The sequence below is a fragment of the Phalacrocorax carbo genome, chromosome 6 (genome assembly GCF_963921805.1).
Source record: "Phalacrocorax carbo chromosome 6, bPhaCar2.1, whole genome shotgun sequence".
In the NCBI taxonomy this organism is placed as follows: Eukaryota; Metazoa; Chordata; class Aves; order Suliformes; family Phalacrocoracidae; genus Phalacrocorax; species Phalacrocorax carbo.
In genome coordinates this window covers 22,585,703-22,608,409 of record NC_087518.1, presented here as the reverse complement: position 1 = coordinate 22,608,409, position 22,707 = coordinate 22,585,703, and the positions used below count along the sequence as shown (strand labels likewise).

The 22,707-nt window shown below is 39.1% G+C and overlaps 1 protein-coding gene and 1 long non-coding RNA gene across 3 annotated transcripts in view; one reads left to right on the top strand and one right to left on the bottom strand.

Moving 5' to 3' along the window:
• Positions 1 to 10,484, bottom strand: part of HRH1 (histamine receptor H1) — a 29,870-nt gene extending 19,386 nt beyond the window's left edge. Inside the window, exon 1 of one of the 2 annotated variants that reach the window (XM_064454239.1) lies at positions 9,872 to 10,484. The gene's annotated coding sequence lies outside the window, so the exon portion shown is untranslated. Of the gene's footprint in view, positions 1 to 9,099; positions 9,425 to 9,871 lie in introns of those variants that run through there. The other variant, XM_064454240.1, reaches the window with a different exon arrangement.
• LOC135313873 (uncharacterized) overlaps positions 10,039 to 22,707 on the top strand; it is a 115,176-nt gene continuing 102,507 nt past the window's right edge. The window contains exons 1-2 of the long non-coding RNA XR_010373356.1: positions 10,039 to 10,600; positions 12,943 to 13,013. This is a non-coding gene — a long non-coding RNA (uncharacterized LOC135313873). The remainder of the gene's footprint in view (positions 10,601 to 12,942; positions 13,014 to 22,707) is intronic.

The window sequence follows — 22,707 nt, the reverse complement described above, 5'->3', positions numbered from 1 at the left end:
TGCAACCTATTAAGTCCTGACTAAGTGGGAGTAAGTTTTAGAAACAACTGCTGGCATACCTCTTATGATAGGTTTTAAAGAAACTACAGCTACAATAGGAAGAGGCTAGGATAGAATAAAGTTCTTGGTCATCAGACTAAGTTAAAGGCAGAAAGTAAGATCTGATTGGAGATGACTATGTTGTACTTAAACCTATTTGTGATTTTTCTTATAGTGATTTTTCTTTTAAATTATTCTTTAGGTGTTGTAAGTATTAACACACTAGAAGTTTGATTAACTTTCCTCCCAAAGACTTATTTGTTTCTCTGAAGGAAAACAATCTTTTGTTTCTCTGTAAGAAAATAACCTGCCAGTATTTGAGGAATATTTTTGATAAACAGTAAATTAAAAAATGTAATAACCTGCCTTGATAACCTGATCAAATGATCCAGTATCTCAGCCCAGGGAGGACCAGTTGTTTTTTTTTTTTTTCCCAGGAAAGTGTCTACCACTATCAAAAGAAAGGCTGGATTCTAGCTATGCTCAAGTTGTCTCTTCAAGTTAGTCTGAAATTAAAAGACTACATAATCTGAAGTTTTTGTGTATGGCCTGTCAAACTTTTTCAATCTTCCTAAATTGTCCTTTTCCCCGCACATACCTAGTTTAAGGACGGTGAGAGTTATAAATAGATCTTTTACTATGTAAGCAATCCAGCCTGACTTATAAATACTCTCATTCCTTGTTTATATTATAACTCTTCATTTGTGTGAAGAAACTCTTAACCAATACATTTGGACATCTGGCTGTCTAGTTTTGCATAAACTTGTCTAGTCTTGCATAAACTTGTATTGCATGCATTTGGTGGCACAGATTTTTTAGTTGTTCTTGATATAAATGCTGTCTTGGGGAAAAATGAGGCCAGAACTAGCATAGCAGATGGACACTATTGCAGATGTGCTGAAATCTGCTTCACAGACCAGGATGTAGGGAGAAAATTGCCGTCTGGGTTGTTGGATCGGTGATCTGTATACTGATTGATTTAAAGAGTTGGATGCCCTGGGAAATGGTGCAAGACTTTAGTGTGCCAGTGGTGACCGGCAAAGGTACTGTTCCTGGGGAGAGTAAAGGCAGGCAGGATATTTCTGAAACCTTCTCCACACTTTCACTTCCAAAGAGAGTGGATGGTCCAACACTATAATTACTGCACTTCTTTTTCCCCTCCTGGTTCAGTCACTTGTCTAAAAATTATAGTGAATAGGCTGTGTAGTTCCAGAGCAACAAAGCAGAATAGAAGGAGTAACATGGTTACACCCATACATCTAAGACATTTATTCAATTATCTCTAAGAATGCATGTGGCAACTCATTTTAAACTACTTTAACTGAAGGCTCCTTTAACTCATTTATGTATTTGTTCCAAATGCGCAGTACACTGTGATTGGTCCTCTCCGGCTTAGGGCACTGAGTGAGGGTACACTTAATGCACTATTGCAAAGGGACTAGAGAAAGGTCATCACTTCTGCCCTTTTATACAGGAGATATATTGCTGAGCTGTGGCCTGGTCTGTGACATCAAATTTATTCTTATTACTCTAACTTGGATGCTGATGTTCTAAGGATAGCAAGCAGACTTTATGAACAACAAAAAGAATGTAGAGCCTACTGTGAAGGGAACTTGAAGTTTTTAAGTAACTTTGTGAAGTCTTTCAAGGAGAAAAATATATGATTATGACTGTATGATATACTGATTTTGTAACTTGCTTATGTAAGGATATTTTCTTTTCAGTCCAGTGAGTCTACTGTGCTATTGCTATGTTTCATTTGTATATGTGCTATCAGTACAGGCTGTCAGGATTGCAAATAAATACTTCTGCTCTTATTTAATTGGGGAAATATTAATTCCAGTTTCCTTAAGTGAGGCATAATCAAAAAAGCAAGCAAATTTTTGGGAAGGCTGAAATATTTGAAAATATAACTGAAAGTTTAGCTTGGGGCTTGTAGATGATGCTTGACTTGATTATACTTGGTATTTTCAGGTTTTAGCTTTTATAAAATCCCAGCAGTTGCTTCTACAGCCACATGCAACAATCTAATTGGCAGGCTACATGCTGCTGTCAACACAGATTTTCTGATTGCTGACCTTCATGCTCTTATTTGGCTGGGGGTCCAGGCTTTAGTAGGAATTAAATTATCTACTGTTTTAGCTATCTCCACAGCCTTCTGAAGTAAAGTTTTAGAATGAATAACACAAATCATTATATCTAGTCATGCTAGCCTTCTAATTTGCATACATGCATCCTAAGTCCTTACCTTTTTATAACGAACACTGAACTTTGTGAGGAAATAAGACTACTTGAATCTAAGTCACCACTGCACTGTCTGAGCTCAAATCTTGATTAAGATGCTGTACTGTGTCTGCTTGGGAAAAGACTTGCCTCTTTCAGAAATAACTGTCTCCTCTCGTGCTCTGACCTTCCTCCCTACCTCCCCCTTACTGGTGTGCTGTTCTCTTCATTGGATTAAGAATACTGTACTGGATCCTATCTTTAATCTTCCTCTTGCTTTGCAGTCTGATATTCTTGGGTAACTACTAAGTTGCTACTGGATTCTGGTGGAGGGACAGGGAAGGAAAACTCAGCTTTTCATGCTGTACGGTAAGAACAAACATGCTCATTTTACCACTGACAAATTTCTCAGGGTCATTTTAAAGTACTGTTATATCATTAACATAAAGCTTTGCCATTCAAGAAAAAAAAACCCAAACAACAAAAAGAACCCCAGACCAACAATCCACAAAACATCCCCAAACCACAGACAGTTCTGTTGTTCTGTTTGGGATAGTACTACAGTAGTGTAATGTTGCTGATCTTTCCACTTTGAAATAGCATGCTGTGCTGTTCATCCATGGAAGGAATTTAGTTAGTCCCAAAGTTAACTAGCATACTCTGCGGCATGGCAGGGTGGTCAATCACTTTCTGACTTAACTGAGAAATGAAATCATAAACTATTATGAATGCACATCACTGCAGCAGAAGTAGACAAATTATTTTAACCTGTCAAAAGCAAATTATTCCTTTAAAATATGGAAGCTTATGACTTCATGGTATAAATCCAGCTTCACTCTCAAGCAACTGAAAGTTTCAGATGCTTATTACTTCAGTTGTGCCTACACAGGGATACTGATTTGAAGCCATTTGCATGAAAAGCATGATTTACTACTTGCTTATGGCTTGTCTGTATGGAGAAACACCTTGTTAAAAATCTTCTGAAACAAATCTAATCCAGCCCAGTTATTTAACTTAAGCTGATACTGACTTTGCATCCTTCCATCTGATCTTATGTTTCTGTTCTTGGGCACTGCCAAACACAAGAGGTTTGTTTCAAAACTTAGATTCACACCATAAGGGCCGGTTCTTGAGTGAAGACTGATCATAGAAATATTCCTGTGGAGTTTCTCACTGTCATTAGCATAACCAGGGTGCCATCAAAGCTCTTTTCCTTGAGACAGGGGTCTGCCCTGAGGAAAACTTCTTTCTGGCTTTGATATTTGCTATGTGTTCTTGCGTCTCTGTGTTCTGCCTTTGATTTTTTTATAAAGTTGATTACTTGATCTCCCTAGATGACAACAAATACAACTTTTAATATATGGTTCATGTATGATGCTGGGAATATGTGAACCCAGAAGTATATGCTAGGTATTTTTTACAGTATACAAAAAAAACCCCAACACTAAACCTAAGAAAGTGATGATCGGAAGGCATGTTCTTGGAGCAGCGGCAATCTGTCAAAAATAAAAATTGAATCCAAAATACAAACATGTTAGTCTAAGGAAGTGCTCACATAACTAATAATATGCAATATACAAGAAAAATATCAAATATTTGCTCAGAAAAGACAGTTACCTTTACTATGTAAGGTATATAGCCAAGAAGTGAAGCTTAATGTGTGTCTAAAATGCTTTCCTGTGTAGAGAAATCCTTGTGTGAACAGAAGATACTGGCAATAGTAGCATTTAATTATATGAGCTTAAAACTGATGTATGCTTGTCCTGGTTTCAGCTGGGATAGTTAATTTTCTTTATAGTAGGTAGTATGGGGCTATGTTTTGGATTTGTGCTAAAAACAGTGTTCATAATGTGGAGATGTTTTTGTTGCTGCTAAGTAGTGCTTACACTAGTCAAGGACTTTTTCAGATTCGTGCTCTGCTGGGTGCACAGGAAGCTGGGAGGGGACAGAGCCGGGACAGGTGACCCTAGCTGACCCAAGGGATATCCCACACTGCATGACATCATGCTCAGGATATAAAGCTGGTGGAAGAAGGAGGAAGTGGGGGGACATTTGGAGTGATGATGTTTGTCTTCCCAAGTCACTGTTACATGTTATGGAGCCCTGATTTCCTGGAGATGGCTGAACACCTGCCTGCTGATAGGAAGGAGTGAATTAATTCCTTGTTTTCCTTTGCTTGTGCATGTGGCTTTTGCTTTACCTGTTAAACTCTTTATCTCAGCACAGGCATTTTCTCACTTTTTCTCTTCTGATTTTCTCGCCCATCCCACTAGAGTAGAGTGAGTAGGTGGCTGTGTGGGGCTTGGTTGCTGGCTGGGGCTAAACCATGGCAATGCCCTAATTAATTTGCATAGATGAGCATACAATTTAATGCTAAGTAATACTTTACTATAACTATGAAGAGGCCATGCCAAGACAGGAAGCTAAACACCAAAACCAAATTCAGTCCTGTAAGGTTTGGTTTGGTATAGGGTGGTTAGGAGCTGTATCACTCTCCTAAAATGCATATAACTAGAAAAAGGTTAGTGAGTAATAGTGGAGGGGAAAGATATTTTAAATAATATTCTTTAGAGAATGGTTACCATTTGTGGCATGCAATCTTACTTTGGGTATGCCCTTATCTGTAAGCAGCTTATCATTAATACTCTCAGATTTTACATACTGTTCATGCATAAGTTCCTTCAAGTTGTTTTTCCCCGGTGTATTTATGGTACTGATTTCACTGCATGTCATCTCTTTTCTGTTTCTTCTCTTTAGAATTCACAAATAGTGTTGAAAGTCTACATGAATTAGAGTTCTGCAGGCTTACACCATATCTACTAATTCATGACATTGTTCTGGGTTCTTAACATTTTTCTTTTAGACTGAGAATTGATTCTGAGAGCATATTAAGGACAGAGCATTTATGTCTTTGATATCTCTACACTGGAGTTTGTATATATCAAATCACATCCTGCTCATTTGAATTTTCATTGTTCCAATACTGATACATATTCAACTATGTTTTGTAATCCCAGAGGTGTAAATCAATAGTTCAAAGTGGTCATGGAAAGCAAGGGAAGAGTACAAGAAAGTGTATTTTCCTGTGCATTTCAATACATCCTGCTTTATGCCAGAGCCGTTATGTTCTATTTTTTCAGTCCTCTACCTCAACTTCCCTGAGCTGTATGAGGTCTTTCCTGATCCTCCCTTGGACCTTTCTTCTGTGGTGAGGGGAATTTAATGGCTGGCCTGTATGATTAATATGAGACCTACAGGAATAGTATCAGGAAAAATTATTAAATATCCCCTGGCATTCAACTACTGACAGAACCTTGGCTAGGAAAACACTACTTGTTATCTAAGAAGAAGAAAAATGTTTGGATGTGGCTCATAATCTGGAGCGCCTTAATTTACAGGAATACAGTTGCAGGCTCGTTACTTATCAGTAGAACCAGTGAATGCAGTAGTTTCTGTTCTGTTTTTTAAGGAAGATTCTGAAAACAGTTTAGGGAAAAAACCAAACAAATGGAAACTGTAGTTACTTAACCGAAAAGGGAGTGGGGAAGCCTACAGATAGAATAGTGAATTCCAGGAGTAGTATACAAAAATGAAAGTTATCAAGTTACATTTAGTGTTATAATCAACTTGAATTTCTTCTAGTACATGGATCATAGTAGATCCATGTCCTTTGACTCAGTGAATAAAGTACATGAAGAAATATCCAGCAAGAAGCCTAAAAATCTCATCTAATCAGGTAGCAGTAAGTATCCAGCTATATACAACTAGAATATTACTGAAATTCATGCATCCTAAGAAAGCAGCTAAACTTTTTCGCTTTGTATTGCTGTTAATGAATGTGTATCATTGACAGCTCTAATCCACGCTGAGGAATACAGACCTGAAGCAGAGGATGTTTTTATATTCAGTGTCCTTAGGAAAGTCAATATTAGTAGGCGGAGATTTTAAATATAATGTTTTAACTTCCAGTAGTGTCACCTCAACAAGGATAGTCTGAAAGTGTAGCTCTAGTGTCTTTCAAGTGCTGGTTGCATGAAGTGAGACTTGGAAACTTATTGGATGTCTGGGTGTTTCTATTTTATTCTAGTGTCCTGTCCCACCCCACCCCCCAGCTGTATAATGCTGCTGTCTTCTGATGAATGACCATCATTTTTATATAGTAATACTGAACCTTCCTAAATATAAGTTGTTGTCGATGTATTCTACTTCAACTACTTAATTGAACAATTTTCTAGATACTATTTTACTATGACATATGATTACAATTTTTTTTCCCTGAAGAAATATATTATTTTTTACATCTATGTCTTAAGCTGAAATTATCAGGAGATAGATATAACCCTTTTTTTCCCCTCTGGCTGGCATTTTTTAACAACTCTCTTTAACACTGGGCCTATATTTCATGAGCATTAAAACCAAGAGACCTAGCAGAAGATGGATACATTCCAAAGAATGTTCTGGCCTTCAAAATGTAAGTTCAGAATTCTCTTAAACTGTTCCTCCAGTGACTCAACTTTCTGGTTTAAACTCCAATCCTTGACAAACTGTAAAGCTAGCTGGTTTTAATATTTCTACATCAGAAATGCAGTTAACTTTTAAAAATGTAACTCAACCAGTCATTCAAGTATTGACATCTGTCTGTTTCTTTCCAAGGGACTTGGTGAGTCACTGCTAGAGAATCACTAGCCAAAAAGTAATGTATGTAAATAAGAGTTGTTAGTCCTAGAGGTTGCCATAGTGAATTGACCAGCTGGATGCCAGGTGCCCACCAAAGCTGCTCTATTACTCCCCTCCTCAGCAGGATGCGAGGAGAGAGAAAATAAGATGGAAAAAACTTGTGGGGCAAGAGTGGGGCAATTTAATAAAGCAAAAGCAAAGGCTGTGTGTGGAAGCAAAGGGAAACAAAACATTTATTCTCTACTACCCAGGAGGAGGCAATGTCCAGCCACTTCCCAGGAAGTAGGGCTTCAGTACACATAGCGGTTGCTCCAGAAGACAATTGTTGTAATAACAAATTTTCCCCCTCCTCCTCCACCTGTCACTTAGCTTTTATTGCTGAGCAGACATCATATGGTATGGGATATCCCTTTGGTCAGTTGGGGTCAGTGGTCCTGGCTGTGTCTCCTCCCAAGATCTTGTCCACCCCAGCCTACTGGTGAGGGGGGAATGTTAGAGAGACAGCCTTGATGCTGTGCAAGCACTGCTCAGCAGTAGCCAAAACCCTGGTGTGTTACCAGTACCCTTCTAGCTACGAATACAAAGCACAGCACTATGAGGGCTGCTATGGGGAAAACGAACTCTGTCTCAGCCAGACCCAATACAGCTGCATAGCCCAACACTATATCTGCTATTTGCTATGCAGTTTAGTGGTTTCCAGTAGAAAGAACTCAGTTTGGATAAAGGAAGCTTCATTGTCTGGTACAGAATAAGTTAACCACTTGTGAAGCCTGATGAGCCCATCTATGAATAAGTTCTCCGAATTCTGCAGAAACGCTAGATGTGGAATAAACTTACTGTTTTACAACAAAAGTCATGTAGCTTCAACAAAGATAGATTTCTCAAGTTCAAATTCACATCCTTCAAGATATTCTCTTTCCTCTAGCTCTTAGTGTAGACATTTAATAATCCAATCTTTTTCCTTTGTAAGAAGGTTAAATATTAGAACTTCCCTTGCCCCAGAGTTAGTGTCTGGTCAGGATAAGTATGAAATAGTTAATGATCATACTTATATTGCAATTTGTAATATGAAATCTCTTCTGTTAAAAACAAAAAAGACCACAGAGTCATCTTATAAAACAGATTGAACCTTTAGGGTCAAAGAAAATCAGACTAATATTATGTATCTTTGTCTCTTTGTTTAGAATTTCTATGAAATTTGTTTGGAGGTTTACCAAAATGAACCTGAATTTCAAACCAAGTGAACTTTTGGTGCTTTTAAGCTTTAAGAAAGACTTCATCACAAATATGCACAAATTTAGAAATCCTAGTGGAGTGAGGACTTACTGTGTCCTTGTACTGTTAATGAAAATAAATCCTATTAGTGAAATGTTTGGTTTCAGCTCACTTAGATATGTTAGTGTACAAAATTTTTTTTTGTCTCTGATCTGGAATATAGTTGTCAGTCTATTTAAACATCTGGTAACCTGAGTGTAGTAATGTGATGAGTTACTTCATATTTTAGAAATAGTGCATTGAACATCCAAAGCCTTCCCCCCCCCCCCCCCCCTTTTTTTCCTTTTTTTTTATATATCTCTCTCTCTTAACCTCCTACCTTTCTCCAGGCAGTTTTAATGTTGCTTGTGGAATTAAACAGATGGTTAAGATGAACTGGTAGAGCACAAGGTACAGCTAGAAAGCCTGGCACCTTGCAAGTAAACAGTTTAGAAGTAGCTTATCCAAGAAGCCTGATTCCTCTCCATCATTTCCGTTCAGTGACTGTAAAGGCTGGGAAGGCTACATCAAGTATTGCCCATGGTATGGCTTTCAAGCAGGTTATGCTCCTATTATACCCCACTCCCATTGTCCCCCCTCAGGATGTGGCAGATTTCTATGTATTTGAGAAATGCCACAAGATCTGTATGGAAACTAATGCTGCTAGCATTTTTTCCCACCTGCAAAAGTACGACTGCCTTCAGAAAGGGATGAGGGTGAACATTCAGGCAAGATTTCCTCTTCAGCCAACCCACTATTTCTTCCTTAAAACAAGAAAGCAACACCACCCCCCGCCCGCCCCTTCCTTTCCTCAGTCGTGTACTCTTTCATGGATACTTACAACTTGTCAAAAGAAAGATGCTTGAAATAAGGGCATAGATATTTTTCAGGTAGACAGGAACTCACCTAAACGTTCCTCATTCAAGTAGTCAGTGTGACCATTAAGTATAATGGAGAATCTGGACTTTATCCATCTGTTTCCCTTCCTTCCCCCCATCTGAACATCATCTTCATGCTCTGTCCCTTGCTGGCACATAGTGGCTTGGGCTCCTTGCTTCTCCCTGGTGCAGCAGGCAGGCCTCCCCGTGGAGTTCTGCTGTAGTGGGGGATGTTGAGTGCCTTTTGTCACTGGTGGCTCTGCAACTAGCACAAGTGTTCTCTGGGGAAGAAAGCTGGCTGAGCTTGTTGTATTGTATTTCTGCACCTTTTTATTTTTTCCTCGACAAAAACATAATCGGCTTCGTGCGACTTGGATGCATACAGCCTAATTATGTTTGCTCTTATGAGAGGCCCTTTGCTCCACCACTCGGGGCAGTGCTGAGGGCGAAAACAACGCTGCCAGCTATTAGCTAGGATGAGTCGGATAAGGAGCAGCCAACTTCTGCAAAATATTCTTAATGCTTATGCTTAGGAAGTCTTGTTAAAAACAAAGTGTGCTGGTGGGTTGTTTTGCTCTTGTTTGCATTCCCAGTCCTCCTTCTCCCTGTGCTCGGCGCTATCGCTGCCTGCCAAGCCAGGGATGAGCGAGGGCTCGGGAGCCGCAGCCTTCCTGCTGCTCCCCTCCTGCCCCCGAGGCGAGGATGCCGCTGCTCTCCTCTCGCCGCAGCTCCCTTCCCTTTCCCCTTCCCCGCCGCTGCCCCTCTCCCGCCCCCCACTGTTGCGGGCCTCGTTCACTCACCGGCGAAGGAGAGAGGAGAGCGGGGACCGGCCGGCGGGAGCTCCGACAGGCGCAAGAAGGGCGGGTGGTGCAGGACTCCTCGCCGCTCTCCTTCGCCGTCCCCAGTCGGTGTCCGCGCCGCTGGGCAGGGCAGGGGTGGGATGCCCTGCCCCTCCTCGCCCCGCCCCGCCGGTGCGGAGCTGCTTGCTGCTCCTTTCCGCTTGCTGCACAGCAAGTTTTCGCCCGTCCCCGGTGCTGCGCTGCCGAGGGAAGAGCTCGGCTCTGCCGGCCGCCGCTCGCCGGGCTGAGGGGCTGGGGGTTGGCGCTGCTGCTCCCCTCGGTACGGCTTTCCCCGCCTCGGGTCCAGTGCTGCCCGAGGACGCCGGCGCCCCGTATCGAACCGAGGATACCCCGCCCCGCCGTGGCGATCGGCCCCGCCGGGCCGGGGGGAAGGCGGCGAGAGTCTACGGCCGGCAGCGCCGCCGCGGCGGGGCCCCGGGAGCGGCCAGGGACGCCTCTGCTCGCGCTTTGAACCCCTGCGCATTGAAAACCTGTGGAAACAGAGGTGACTCCTGTCTGCAGCGGGGAAGCTGCCCTGAGGGGTGAAGGGATTAATCTAGCTGAGGTAACACCAGGAGCCTGCGGAGGATCAGAAAAACAAATCCTGGTTTGCAGTCATCCCAGCGCTTGATCTAGCCGCAGGACCATCATTCTTGCTCTTACAACGAGCACGTGTTCCTAAGTACCTGGGTATGTGGCAGTTTCGTTTAGTGGAGCCGTCTTACAAAAGTAGTTTAAGACCTGGAAAACATTATTGCATATCTTGGCTAAACTGATTTTTTTTTTTTGTGACTTCCGTATGTCCAGTACATCTGCTCTGTATTAATCATACACAAGGGTGTTGGGCTTTTTGCAAAGGAAAGCAACTAACTTTTTACTCGTTTCTTTAAAATCGAGCTTATTTTTCCCTCACTTTTAAAAACGTTTAGAAATGTGTTGCACAAAACTGTGTATTCAAAAGGAATATTTTGTTATATATTATCTAAGTAATGAAGAATTCGTGCAATGATGTTTTTGGAACATTGTTAGGCACTTAGTAACCGTATTGGCTGTAAAACTGGTGAAGGGTATCAAAACTTTGCACAGTTCACCCCACCCCAAACCCCAGGCTAAAAGGAAAATAAAGGGAAATAGCTGTGTTCCTAAACTCAGTCTAGGAGAATAATATCCTTTGCCAAAAAGTGCACCTCTATCAGTGAAGAAGCATTATAGTCAGAAACTACTTTCTTGATGCTACTAAGGCAATCTTTTTGCTCTTGAATAAAGTGTTAACTGTCCCATTACAATTATGATAAAACCAATTTCATAACAAGTATATGCTTGGGTCTTGTTTAAACCACCCTCTCATGTAGACATTTGGTCCTGCAAGTGTTCAGAGCAATCCTGTACAAGAACCTTCTCTTTGTTGGTGTTGGGCAGTACCTGAATTGTGCTGAGAAGCTTTACATTGCAAAATGGTTCTGTAGGAGATGAAGGCCCTTTTGTGTTCGTGCCTGTTACACAGTTACTTGAAGAACAACTTCTGTGCTACCAGTTTATGCTTACCCATTACCTACTAATAATGTTTAGCTTCCCTTCTGCAGCAGTTTCATGCTGGGTCTCCTTTGTTGTTGTTTTGACCTATTTGTACTGTGTAAATAAGCTTTATGTAGGCCCCTTTGGAAAAACGTTGAATGTCAGTAATGTTTATAACTTTCCATATAACACCAAGTTGCAACTGCTCTGCGTGCTTATTCTCCTTTGGACCTCTTCCATCCAAACAATGTTTTCTGCAGGTAAAGCCAGAGATGGACTGGAACCCTTAAACTAGTACTGCAGTGTTGCTGTGAGATGTTCCTATCTCATCCCAGCAAACATGTTTGCTCCAAACAGTATTTAAGTAACCTGCTTTAGAATGCCAGGGGCTTCGTACTGTTGAAGGTAGAACGTGGCATTTCCATTTAGATAGCAAGGGATAACTTATTTGGATCCTTTCTATGTGTAGTGCTGCAGATGAAAACTGAGACTAGGATGCTGTTGGGCTGTACGCCATGACTGGAAGAGCTAGAATTCTCATTAGAAGGAGCTTGGGGGATGTGCATCTGTTGTGTCATGCTATATATCACTGTGTTTCTTTTGAAATTATAAGTCTTGTGTTGTGAGGCAGACAAAGTTACAAAAGGTATAGTCACATATGTCTACCAAGTTCACAGGCATACAGACTTATTTAAAAGAAGAATTTCATAAAATGCCCATAAAGACTTGGCAGGCTTTTCAAACCTCCTGTTATTATAAACTTCCAACTCGGACTACTTTTGTCAAAGAGTTCTTAGTGATAGCCTTTCAGACAAGCTTTGACAGAATTTCAGACAAATCAAATGATTTATGGTTTGTAATATGGAGTGTTACTGACTTATATGTCCATTAGTTTTTAACTTGGGAAAACTGAGCGACAGGCTAATAACAGTACTAGTGTCTGTCAGTGTTTGTTTTTAATTATATTTAAAATAATTCATTAAATGGCTACATGACCATTATTCTTGTTTTTAAGTATGCAGATTTTTAGACTTGAGAGTATTGTAAGCAATTTGGAAATTACATTTAAAAATGTAACTTGCAATAGGTTCAGCTTTATTGTAAATAATGAACAAATAAACTAATCTGTCCATGCTTATGAGTAAACCTTTGCAAATTCTTGTTGATGCCTGATATGCCAAAAGTAGTAGTATGTGATAGGTGGCTAAAACTTGTGCTGGGGGTATCTGACACTTATTTTTCTGTATTTTCTTATAATTTTCCTTCCATTGATTCTTTTGGCTATAAACAGTCTTCAGCTATCAATAAGTATTTGAAATTGCTATAAATTTTATGGTTTTAGTGATATGCCATGACTCTTGTGACTTCCAATGCATGTAGACTATTAAGATGCATAACTTGACATTTTGGAAGATCACTTAATGTCATTAAAGTAACTTAATTTTTTTTTCTGCTTGAAAAGTAGCCTATTGAAAGATGAGCTTCAAAATACTGAAAGCTTATTTCAATTGTTATAGGTATTCAAGGGCAGAAGTGAATGCTCAGAACTGTTTGGATTAAGATTACACTTGCCATGTTTATTTGCAAGGTGAGTAAAATTAGAAGCCTTTTTTTCTTTTTTTAATATGATTTGGCTTTTCAAACTTTGGTTGGAAATATTTTCAGGTTTAATATTCAACATGAAGATACAACGAATCCTGTTTCTTTTCACAGATGAATTTATGTTTCACTTTACCTTTCTTTCAAATCTACCCATTTGAGTGCTCTGTATGAGCTGTAAGGATTTAGCCTATTTAGCTTATGGTTTCAACAGAACTTAAATTGATATCCATGGTATAAGCTTATAGATTGTTGACATGCATACTCCCATTTCCCGTGGAAATAAGAAGCTTTACTTAGAACAGTCTTAAGGAAAGTATAAACAGCCTTTGGAGACATTCTTCACAGTAAGACTTAAATGTCCTTAAATAATTATCCATTTGTCTTACAACGTCACTGATACTGAAGTTTAATGTAGCAGCTGTCTTGTTGTGTAAGCCACCTTTGCCATTTCATCCCTGTCTCTCTTATGCACCACCTAGGCAAGAGTTAGTGAGAATAGCTTTTGTCTACAAACATGCTATTATCTAGATAATGATCATGCTTAGACCAGCTCAAGCTAGAAACTTGTGACCGTATTCTTTGGGCTTTCCCTCAGTGATGATGCTAATTTGAATCTCTTCTCTACCCAGACCCTACACTTCACTAAACCTGTAAGTAAGAGCTTATCTGTGAATTTTCATCTCTGACTGAAGTTAATCGACAAGTTCAAATTTATTAGAGAGGAACAGGCAGACGTTGCAGCTGTATGAAAGTGCAGGAACAAATAAGGGAAAGCCCAAACTGCAGTTTCTATAGATGTTAAAATTTGGTGCTTGAACTCTTCATCTACTTCTCAGGGAAATTCAGGACTCTCTTATTTTTCCACTGGCCTCATATATGCAGAGTGTATCAGTGTTTCATGTTTTTGGGAATCTGTGACCAAGGGTAGTGTTTTAATAGCTTTTCTTACAGCCAAAATGTCTTCTGCTGCTTGTATTTAAAAATCATCTCGGGGTGGGAAGTATAACTTGTCTCTATGCTTCCCTGGTAAGAATGAACACAATCTGCTAATGTGTGAAAACATCTTTACTGGGATTTTACTTCACATCCATAAAGTTTGAGCTAACAAGTTAATTAAACTGCTAAGAATGGGGATAGTGAGCTCTGTGAAGTAAGAAGTGTGTAATAGCTCTTTTACTATAAAACTCTAACAGAACAGTTCCCTGGGTCGTTTTCAAGAAAGTCAGGTATGTGAGATCAGTGCCATCCCACTTCTCCAGAACTGATCTCACCATGTTTGCGTCATGGTGGAACCATACTGGCTCCGGCAACACTGTAACATACTTGGAACACTTCTTGTAGCATGCCTTGACCCAAATGTGCATCTGTTCTTGGATTTTAGCTCAGAGAACAGTGATGCTACAAAGAAATTTGTTAATGAAACAAAATACATTCAGAAGAACATTAACAGTTTAACAAGTAGTATTAAAAGTAGTCATCTGTTCTCTGATTAGAAACTGTTGCTTCCTAGTAGTGTTTATACTGTGTCTTTTCAGATGACAATGTGTCATGTAGCACTACAGATTTGAATATTATTCTGGTAGTTTATAGAGGTGTGTTTTGAAGTTAAGTGCCATCTGTGTTGTTGGAATAACTCTCCTTCTGCAGAATTTCAGAAACTTTCTACTATCCCTTACATTTTTGCTGCTACTTATTTTATTGAAAACTTATTTTGCGTATCTTGGCTACACATACAGTATAAATGATCTTGTTACAATTCAGAAATCTTCTGTTATATTCTAAGCGAAATTACATCAGAACACTTTTATTAATAATTCTTATACTGAATTGCTACTTTTATAGTTAGGGTTTCTTGTGGTTTGGATAATAACAAACATTATTCTGATAGTTAAAAAGCTGTCATGTAAAGATAGTCAAAATTTTGCCACTAATTCCTTGCTATTCTGTCAGTAGTATTTATTGCCACATGTAGCTTTCAGCAAGATAATAATGTCTTAACAAAAATCTACTTTATGGCTGAGGAATAAAATGTAAGACCTGTTACATAGCTGAAGTTACTTATTCACCTCTGGTTTAGACTGTGAATCTCACCTGTTTCTGAAATTCAACAACAGATGAGCTGACCCATTTTAACTTGACTATTGTGAAGTAAGGTAAAAAAGTCTGGAAAAGATCCACTCTGTTCCATCCAAATTAAGTGTAATAGCCAGGAGATGTGGCTTCTTGTTCTCAACTGTGCTATGTATCACCACTGTGTACAGAAAACTCATTAGCTGATTTGTGCATAACTTTCTCCATATATGCAATGGAAGTAATAATTAAAAATAAAGATCAGTGGTGCTTCATATACTACACTGGGCTTTAGTCTGGACTGTAACTGAATTAAATTAATAAGTATTTATACTACTCTCTAGGAGACAAAGTTCTACAATTTTTAGAGAAATAAATTGACAATGAAAGGACTCTGTCAATATTCTGTTGCAAAATACATGGATCCACTACTTCAAATATGTTGGTGTTTTTCTGAATTCAGAATCCTGAAGGTTTTGACCATCTCTGAGATACATCACTGTAATAAAAATTAGTCTTCTCTACAGCTGAGAAAAAATTGCTATCAAGACACATGCAATTAACTAAGTAACTAGAAACAAAAAACTAGCTGTTCCCAAGAGCAAGGACATGTTTGTTTAATCGATTTAAAACTTTTCTCTTTGTAACCCCTAAAATTGCAGTTCTGAAACACGATTGAAGTAATGGATGAGCAGGTGCATTTATGGAAAAGCAGATAGAAAGCAAAAATAACACAGGTAACAACAGTTTAAGGATGAGATGTTAGACTGAAGTCATTTCCAGATGAGACAATGTGATTATGGGAGACATTATATGTGTAAACTGATAACTTTTCCAGGTATTACAAATTTTCCTAATAGGTTTAAGAAGCTGTAAAGCATTCTTTGTGTCTCGTTTGTGGTACCAGACAGTAGGTTCTTCCTGTCTTCTTGTGAACAAATTTGCTTGGGAACCATTGTCCTCTTGAGCTGATAATGAGCTAGATGGAGAGGCTCTTTTGACCTTGCTGCAGAGCAGATATTTTCTTAGTCATCCTGGGATTGGTATGCAAGGACTACGAACAGGCAAGCTGTAAAAAGCTATCACTGTCAGTTTGGTGTTAAGACTGGATTCCAGGGTTCCTGCCTGTGAGACGCTAATACAACAAAAATGTCTCAAACACGCTGGTACATGTGGGACGGTTAAGCGAAACTCAAACAGAGCAAGTCAACTACATTAACTACAGGAGAGTGCTATGGCACTGAATGAATGAAGAAGGAACTGCCACCAGGAAGTGAGAACCCGGAGACAGGCCATGGAGGCAATGCAGCAACTGGGACACCTGTTTCCTGATAAGGTTAGGCAACTGACCACACACACAAACGTTACAGACCTTAAGGGTGGACACCTTCCTCCTGCAATTACCCCATGACCAAGCCTGGGCTAGCATGCTGACTCCACCCACTCTCGCCTCACATGTAAAACTAAGTAATGAGAAAAGCAATAAAAAGGGAATGATCAAGAAGAAAAACGAGACTCCCACCACCAAGAAGCACTGGACCATGGGACACTGCTGGATCAGGGGTGGTGAATCCTTGCTTCTCTTCTCCATCTCTTTCTCTCCCATACTCCCCCCCACCTTCATCTCTTTCCTTTGAACTTAGCGGGTAGAGTCCAACGCTTCCTCTTTTGCACAACATGAAATCAGCTTAGCTCCTTGGATATTAAAATATTCCCTGATAGCAAATAATCACGTGGTGTCATTTTACCTTAATTTGCCTTCAGGGGATTTCCAGAAGGGCATTGTGGTCCAGTCAAGGCTCACCCAGGGTGACTTGAGAGTTTGATCTCAGCACTGCCTCAGGATCTGCTTATGTACCTGTACAAATACCTGCCCACACCCCCCCACTAACCCCTATCCCCTACCCCCTAACCTCCTCCTGCTTTTGGAAAACACTGTTAACAAAATCAGCTCTGCACCATGGTGGAGATATGTTCCCTTTGCAATATGTTTGCTTTCTGAACAGTATCAGCTCTAACATAATTTAGTCCTTCTGAGATTAAGGACCTAGATGTGACTGTATTTTAAGGGTGGAAATGTTTCCACTTGCTTTGTTGGGACAATATTCGTGTCTCATTGTTAGAAATGAAACATAGAGTAGTACTTAGGTAGAGGGACTTAATTAGTGAGGCAGAACTCCATTTTACTCTGTGTATTTTAGCATTTTACCCTGGAATAGAGCAATAGAGAAAAAAACATTGAAGCTATAGGTAAAAGACATTGCTTGTTCTTTATATCTGTGTGGATGTGCTTTAGGTCTAAAGATATGAAGCATAACCATGGCTTCAAAGGAACCAATTGCTTCGAACTATGGCTATTCCTGACCAAGCACAATAAACTGTGTGCCTATAGAATAAAAATACTGAGTTGCCATTCTGGGACTGGACAATCAAGACTGTGTTCCCCAGTCTCAAATCAAACATCTTCTGCATAGCAAAAGCTGAGAGGTAATATGTCATCTTAAGAACATTCTAGGCAGTCACACAGCTGAAATAGGAGACACATGAGTTTCAGCCATGTTTGTGCAACCTCTGTTGAAGTTATGAATGCTTCTCTGTGAAGATCCCTGGGTCCACTCATATCCCCTTTCCCTCAGCTTGTGGCTGAGGGGAAAATGAGACATGCATGTCTAACTTGTTTGGTCGACCAGGAGTTCTGTATTGAGGTTCAAAAGACATGGACTAGGTGTCCTTGCTCAAGCAGGGGGGTTGGACAAGATGATCTCCAGAGGTCTCTTCCAACCCCTATTATTCTGTGATTCTGTGACTCTGACTCTACATTTTCCTATTTGTACTGTTTTTTGACTTTGTACAAATCACTGCTGTATCACATAGATTCTTCATCTGTTAAGTGTTACTTTTATCCTTAGGAGGTTGCTTTGATATCAATGGAGCAATTAAATTGCTATGTAAATGTGGAGTATTTAATACAGGGCAATTTTTCTTTTACTGACTATGCAGCCAGTTAATAGAGGTATAATGTGTATTCTAGTTTGCCCTTATGTAAGGGAAACAACTGGCTTTGCCTGTTAAGGATCACTCTAGTTTTACAACACTGAGTGGTACAAGGAGTATGTACCATCATGTCTATGGCTTGCTTTTTGAATGGTGCAATTGTGGCTATAGTATTCTTTTGAGTAACTGGGGAATAAAATAGAAAAGATAGCTAGAATTAAGACTGTTCTCTTTGCTAATCAGGCTATAATTAAGACTTTTTTTTGGGTTTGGACAGTCTTAGAGTGCTAGGTTCTGAGAAACAGAGCACTAGGATGGAAATATAGAATTCCCATTATAGTTTCAACATGCTAGGTACATCTGGGAAATTTTTAGTGTGTTGGTCATTATCTTACCTGTCCAATTGTGTGGTCAGTTTTTCAGCTGTAGGTCAAGCACATTCACAGCAGAAAGTTAAGTTCAAGTTCTTAAGACTATTATCAGAAATTACACTTATACTCTTAAAGGTCTGTGGTGTGGTAAAATTTCCCTGGAAATCTCAAAATAGTCATCTTCCCAAAACACTTGAGAACTTGGCTGCTATGACTGTGAAATTGTCTGGCTTTTGTCTTCTAGATTGTGACAGGCACTCCTCATGATAAAGAGGGAAATAAATGCTATTTTATAAACATTTCAGTGTTCCTTTATGCTTACAGTGTATGATTTATTCTGGAATAGGATAAAAGAAAGTTGTTAAGAGAAACTGAGTAGTAAAGATAAAACAATCTAGGTAAGAAACAGGCTTCTAGTCCTAGAAAAGGCTATGTTTCATCATGAGGGTTAAATATGTGTCAACCATAACCAGGGGAAAAAAAAAAAAGATTGAAAGGTGGTGTTGAAGTTTTAAAACTCTTTGGGTTCTGGAATAGGGCAGGAAGCACTGTGCTGAAGGGCAAGGTTTACGTGTAATCATCCAGCAGGAAGGCTCAGAGATGTCCAGAGCCTACCAGGGGCAGAAAAGTCTGTCCATTCCCTGTACTCAGCCATCCACCTCCCTGTGGATAGTAGATATTACACCCCCGTCTCTCAGTAACAGCTTTTGCAAGTCAGAACTGGAAATGTGTCGTTTTGTTTGCTTTCTGTGCTCTGTACAGTTGGGGTGAAAGGAAACTCAGAAATGTTGGTTGGAAGGGACCTCTGAAGCTCATCTAGTCCAGTCTTCTGTCAAAGTGGGACTAATGCCACTCCTGGATCTGGTCAATCATGGCTTTGTTTAGCCAAGTCTTGCAAGCTTCCAAGGACAGAGAAGAAATTCCACCACCTTTCTTGGTAGGTTGCTCTAGTGTTGCACTGCTCTCCTAGTGTGAATTTTGTGAAGAAACCAAACGTTCAGGCACTTAACAAAAGAGATTATGGTGCAAGATATTAAAAAGGGTTATGATACATTATATGAAGGCTATTAAATGAAGTCTTTTAAGGGGTTATGTTTGGGGCAGGAATGGTGGAGGAAGGAATGAACTAGGTAGCCTGGGAATATTTTACTTTGAATATTTTTTGTTATATACCATAGAAGAAATATGGTATGGTGCTGTATATATTTAACAATATTTGCATATTTTAAACGTATGAATAAGGGTAAGGGAGAGTAATAGCAAATTGTTTAAAAAATGCTATTAATACTATTAAGTTTAAGTATGAAAAGATGATTTTTTTGCCATTGGAATAAAGTTATACTTGCATTACGTTAGACTAATTCAGAGGCAGTGTTGCAGACCATCATAGTACATCTTCATCACATTTGTGTGAGAAAATTGGACTCTCAGTTTTAAGTAAAAGCAAAGATATTGTAATATATAATGACATTTGGAAATTGATCCTATTATATGTTTAGGTCAAAACTTTGTAGTTTGAGCATTTCATAAATTTTCTTTGAAAGGCTATGATAAACTGAAGGCCACAGATATCAGCTGTAGTAGATTATGTTCAACTGGAAGTGGTGAATGTTTGCTGAAAATAAACAAATAAATAGATAAAAAATCCCAGTAAAATGCTGAATGGACCTCAGCAAAGATCACCACTACTTATGTGTAAAAAGTAATATTGGAATCCATTGAAAACAATTAGTGTATGTGCAGTTGATTCTTATTGATGTGGTTTGGTATTAAAACATGGTGCTCAAAAACATACTTCCATCATAAACTCACTATTTCAAAGCATGGTTTAACATCTCTGCCTAGTAACTGTGAGCCAGGAAACACTGTTAGCTTATGAATCATGATGGTCTCTTGATATCTGATGGAGCCGCAGAACAGGCCAGTTTGGGAAGGTTGAACAAAATTTCATTGTCACTTATTTCATTGGTGTCTTTCAACTCATTCTGAACTTTGCCCCATGGAACGCTTAGGGATATAAAATGTAGGGACCGAATCTCTGGTGCAAAAGCAAGTCTTTTTTCCAGACCCTTCATCTCTTCTGTTGTTAAGGAATGTCATCCAAAACTAAAAGATCACATCTATAATTTCCGACAAATAAATTAACAGTTAAGGTCAACATTTCCAAATGAAAATATTTCCATTTTTCCATACATGTATGTATAGATGCACATACAGTTGATGTGTTCTGTCTTCTGCAATAGAGATGAGATTAATTTTTGTCAGACCAAGTCAGAAGATAGAAGAAAAATCACTTTCCAAAACATGGAAGCATTGTGGAAGTTTCTGAAAGGAAAAAACTAGAATTACATCAGACTTGACTTTTTAAATTATTTTAATTATTTCTTTTTGTAGTTTTGTAGTTTTTGTAAAGAATGTAACCAACTTGGGGAAGGGGCTTTTTAGTTTGTTTGTTTGTTTGTGCTTTCTAGTCTTCATTCACCCATACAAATAGGTTATTCTTAACAATGCTTCTGGTAAGAACTGTTCCACCATACTGGCAGAAGGTAATTTGCATCTCTGCTTTTGAGCTTCTAAAGGTTGGCTCTGCTGGAAACATATTTCTAGAAATGCTGTGCTTGACTTCAGAATGCTGTTTTCCACTGTATTTCTTTATTTCTGATGTATGTCAAGTGAATGTTGGCTTTACATTAGTATAACTGGCTACAGAAATATTATTTATACTCTTGCCTCCACACTGTAACTCTTAATGTAGGAAATTTTCCATGAATTTGAACAATACTTGCTGACTGTTGCTGGCCCACTTACTTGCCTCTGTGGTTGAATATAATCTAGCCTGTGAAAGGATTCTGCTGTATTCTAATTAGATCTGTCTTCAGGAGATAGATCTTTTTTGGTTGGAGCTGAGAGGTGAGGATTTTTCCACAACAAGCACAGATACATAAGTTCTTCTTCAGTGTATGAAACACATTGCTCCTTCTAGCCATTAAGCCACCAATAAGACCATATGAAAGTGCTTGCAGGCTATCATCTAGAGCTTACTCTTTTTTTAAAAAAAATTAATTTAGATCTGTTTCTTATTGATTCTAGAAAATACCTCATGCACTAAGAAAAGCGATCTGGGGGAATGTGTAAGCTTGAGAAAGGACTTCTGACAAGGGAAAATTAAGTAGGTTTTAGATGTTCAGGGAAGTTACTGAGGTTTGATGACTCTGTTTTGCTAAGGAAAAAGGAATAATTTATCTTCAAGATAAGGGAAACTGAATAATTTTTTTGCCCCTCTCTGTGTTGAAGGAAGGTAGGGGAGAGAAGAAAATCCAACTGGTTTTCATTTGGCAGGGTGCTGGTAATAAGAGGAAAGGAAATTGTTTTAGTTCCTGAAGGGATTTGGAGTAGGTAAAACTTGAATTCAGTTTTGTTGACTGAATTCAGTAAGAGAAACGGAATTGTTTTCTCATATGAGATTGAGTTTTAGGGATGAAAAGGACCATGCAATTCCGCCCCCCCCCCGCCACTTTTCTTCATGAAGAGTTTCTGAAAATCTTGTCAACTTGAATATTGCAAGATAGTCCTTACCTCAGGAAGTTCAGCATATAATGGATATGTGTGTGTATGTGTACAATATATATGAGAGATGTATATCTACACATACACACGTTATTTCTGAATGGTATGTTTAGAAATAAACAGGTAGTTAATTATATGGACCTGATTGGAGAGCTCACTCATTTAAGGTGTGTTGCATAATATTCTAGGATGTTTTCAGTAGGAAGGAACAGTGGCTGATTGTATTTCCTGCATAATATTGCCCACAAAGCCTCAGAGACTTGCTTCATGGGATACTGGAGCTTAGTAGCCTACGGGAAATAAAATTCGGAAACTTTTACGTGTACGTGTTGAGGAGCCAATCTCCTAGTACTCATTTGAATGTGCTTTCCCAATTTAATATAGGTGGTGTAATGAAGTTCTATTTTTGCTATCAAAAATAATGGAGGGAAAGATATAACATCAGATACCTTGATGTGTGGTGAATAAGTAAAGAGATATGGGATGATGCCATGGGGCAGAGCTCTATCAGATGATGGTGGTGCCTTGACTCTTTCTGGCAAAAAATTGCACTTTGCTTGATAACTTTCTGCACTGTCTGTGCTCGAGAATGTAAATCCACTTCTTCCAATCTAAATCCAATTCTTTGGGTTTCAAGGAGGCACTATGTTTAAATCACCAGCTAACAGGTACAAATTA